Source organism: Typha latifolia, chromosome 13, assembly GCF_019914945.1.
Source record: "Typha latifolia isolate L0001 chromosome 13, TyphaL0001v2, whole genome shotgun sequence".
NCBI lineage: Eukaryota > Viridiplantae > Streptophyta > Magnoliopsida > Poales > Typhaceae > Typha > Typha latifolia.
The window spans coordinates 5,897,653-5,901,796 of record NC_133098.1 but is presented as its reverse complement, the minus strand read 5'-3'; positions in this window follow the sequence as shown (position 1 = coordinate 5,901,796).

Genomic DNA, 4,144 nt, shown 5'->3' with positions numbered 1-4,144 from the left:
TGAACAAGAGTTTAGTTGTGGCACAAATATATGTGGATGACCTTGTCTTCGGGGCAACGAGTCAATCTTTAGCTAAAGAGTTTGCAGATCTCATGCATAGTCATTTTGAGATGAGCATGATGGGTGAGTTGAAGTTCTTTTCGGGACTTCAAATTACTCAATTGGAAAAAAGGATATTTATCGCTCAAACCAAGTATGCTAAGGATCTTGTGACTAAATTCGGTTTAGAAAATGCAAAACATGGTAGAACTCCTATGAGTACAACTACCAAACTAGGTAAGGATATTTCAGGAAAAAGTGTTGATCAGACACTGTATAGGAGCATGATTGGTAGTCTTTTGTACTTAACTGCTAGTAGACCAGACATTGCATTTAGTGTCGATGTGTGTGCTAGGTTTCAGTCTGAACCTAAGGAGACACATTTGTTTGCGGTGAAACATATCATAAAATATGTTGGTGGCAAAGTTGATTTAGGTATCTGGTTTACTTATGACTCAAGAGCTATCATATATGGGTACACGGATTCTGATTGGGCAGGTTCATGTGATGATAGAAAAAGTAACTCAGGTGGATGTTTTTATATTGGAAACAATCTGATTGCTTGGCACAGTAAGAAACAAAACTCGATATCTTTATCTACTGCGGATGCCGAGTACATTACAGCGGGAAGTTGTTATGCTTAGTTATTATAGATGAAATAGATGGTCAAAGATTATGGCATTGAACAAGATACTATGATGATTTATTGTGACAACATGAGTGCTATTAATATATCAAAACATTCTGTTCAATACTCGCGTACAAAACATATTGATATCCGACATCATTTTATACGCGAGTTAGTTGAAGACAAAATAATAGCACTAGAACATGTTGAGACGGAGAAACAGTTGGGTGATCTCTTTAGAAAACCTTTTGATTTGCAGAGATTTGACTATTTTCGTACTTCTTTAGGGATTTGTGCTTTGGATTGATTATTTTTTGTTTTTGGTTTGCGTGTTTCTTTTATTTCATTTCATTTTTTTAGATTTTCTTTTACTCTGAAATTTTCTTTGGTTTTAGTTTCAGATTTGTCGAGAGTTTTTGTCATAAAAAAAAATTTGATGCACTCCTAGATTCAATAATATACTTTTGACATATAAATATGATTTTTCTCTTGATTATGAGTTATTATAGTCAATTTTGTCATCTTGTAGTATATTGTATCATTTCAGATTTATTCACACTCTTGACTTCTATGATAATTAAACTAAATTTAATACACTCATAACGTGTGTATATTCTTGAGTGAGCATGACATCATGAAATTTTTTTTAAATAGCTCACTATTGAATTTGATTTGCACAGTTTGACCTCATGCTTAGTCATCACAAATGTGTTCATAAAAGATCAATGAAAAGGGCTACAATGGGTAACTGTGAAAGCCATCTTGTTAGAGTCCAGTTTGACTCAGTACATTGCTTGCAAATTAAATAATTTTTTTTTGATATTTGTGAATACCTTCTTGCACATTGTTTGATATGTACTACAAGAAAATGGCTACCTACTCATGTGTGAAAGCCATCATTGCACCTATATGGTTTTAGTATAAAAAAAATTACAGGAAAAATTCCTGTCCTGTTATGGAGAATAAGTACTAAGTCGGTTTGACTACTGTGTTGTATCATTGTTTAAATAGGAAAGTTTATTTAAAAAGAATGTTTCATGTTATCTATGCTCAACTTGCATATGCATATTGTTATGATTAATCAAGATTAATTTAATTTTGATTGATAGATTAGAATTGATTATAATATGCTTTTGATGATTTGATTGATCTGTGTATATGACTTATTGCATTCGATTGTCATATTCTATGTCTTGAATCTATTTTGAATTTCTAGAAGTGCATCTCCAAAAAGATTTTTTATTTTTTCTTAGACTTTTTTAAAAAAAAAAGGGGTGTTCGAACGCAGATTTTTGAGTTTGAACGCGATGACTGGCGCGTTCGAACGCGCAGACTGGTGCGTTCGAACGCACTCGAGGGTTCTTTATATAGTGCGTCCGAACCCAAGGGTTTTCATCTTCCATCTTCCAAACCCTAGAAACCTTTCATTTTCTCCCTCTGAAATCTTCAAGATCTTGGTCTTTTTCATCAAATTTTTCACTTTAAACCCTTTTAGAGGGTATTTCTCCTCCGGATCTAGCGTCTTTCGGCCGAATCTTTTAGTTTGTCTTCACTTTTGCAAGGTATGATCATCCATCAATTTTCTTATTTTTTTATTCAATTGAGTCTCTTGATCTTGATTGATTTCGTGTGTTTTCGAGTTTTGATCACGTTAAAGTTAATATCTTGATGTTTCTTGTGCGATTGAACGTGATATCTTAGCATTTTCAAGTTGAAGATGGATTTCATTTAGGGCCTTCATGATTTCTAGAATTTTTTGGATTTCTTGTTATCTTTTTGTTTGATTTGAGCATGTATTGAATCTTGCAACTTGTTTCTTTCTCAAGAATGCCTAGAAAAGCTGTAGTTTTCAAGAAACCAAGGTCGCCTTCGTCACTTACTTCGGCTCCCAAGTTTTCTACATCTACGGCTGCAGGGCGATATAAACATAATTTTGGCACTCGACCTGTTATCTATGAACGGCCAGTTGTCATTTCTAATTTTTTTGCCTTGGGGATCAAACAGATCTTTACTGAGCGAGGATGGTTATCCGTGTGTCGGATGAGCGGGACTGCATATGTGGAAGTTGTCAGGGAATTTTTTAGTAATGCCACGGTTTTGTAACGCTGTATACGTTCTACTATCCGTGGAGTTTCGATATACTTGGACTCCGATGTTATTCGTGATGAACTCCAACTTCCTAATGGCGAGTTCTAGTATCCATCGTCTGCTCCACTTCTTGATGTCAAAGACTATGCTGGTACTGTGTTAATCAAAGGGGAACGTTGGAAGGGAAACATGATGCCTCATGCAAAACTGACATCAGTGGCTCGCATGCTTCACATGCTTTGTCTGTACAACGTCACCCCCAAGACTCGACATTCCAGTATTAGTCCGGATCGTGCCTTCCTCCTTCAAGCGATGATGTCGGGAGTTTCTATTGATTTGGCTGCGGTGATATACGATTTCATTCTAACAGCTGCACAGAAAGAAGTGCCTCGTGAAGGGTTGCCGTTTGGTATTTTTATTACCAATTTGTGCACTCAGAGTGGGGTGCAAGTGGATGCCTCGGAAGCTTCGCTTACTTCGCAAAAACCATTGGATCAAATAACTCTTAAGCGGAGTCAAGCTCATGATCAGCCGTCTCCTCTCAAGCCGTCCTCCTCTTCCGCCGCTGGACGTTCATCACACCTCGACATTTCTGATGACAATTCTGACGATGATTCAGCTCATACTAAGGGGGAGTTACCACAGTTCTCTGACCGTTTTGATCAGCTTAGCACTCAGGTGCAGGACCTCCATTCAGTTGTGAATGATTTACGAGCTGAGCAAGCTCGTCAGGGAACCGTACTCGACTCCGTGTTGTCGATTCTTCATCGTCAGTTCCCTCTGAGTTCCTAGTCTTTGACATTTGTGTCAAAAAGGGGGAGAGTGAGTGTGAGTTTAGACGTGTGTTTAGAGTTTAGGAATTTACTGGTGTAGGGGGAGTACTGGCGTAGGGGGAGTTTACTAGTTTATGTTTACTGCATAATAACTTTGCTTGAATACTTGTGAACTTTGTTTGCTTGAGTACTTGTGAACTGCTTGCTTGATAACTTGTGTTTGGATTGTTATTCATTTCAAGTTATTTTCACTTGATCTTGGATTGGTATATTTTTATTTGTAGGGATTGATGTGCTATATGTACTAGACTTGTTGAATGCTCATTTTTAAGTCTTTGTAATATCTTGTAATCTAGATGTTTTGTTACAAATTGCCAAAGGGGGAGATTGTTAGGTTTTTAATTGTTGGCAATTGTGTACAAAATATTCTAAGTGTATTTTTACATGTATATGAGCTTTATACAAGTCTAGAATATCTCTGGTTTGAAGAATTGCAAGATTATTGGAGAAAAGCTGTTGAATTTACACCGCGTTCACAAACGCCTTTGAACGTGGGTACTTGAGATCACACAAACCGAGAGTTGCGTTCACAAACGCGTTCGAACGCGGGTACTTG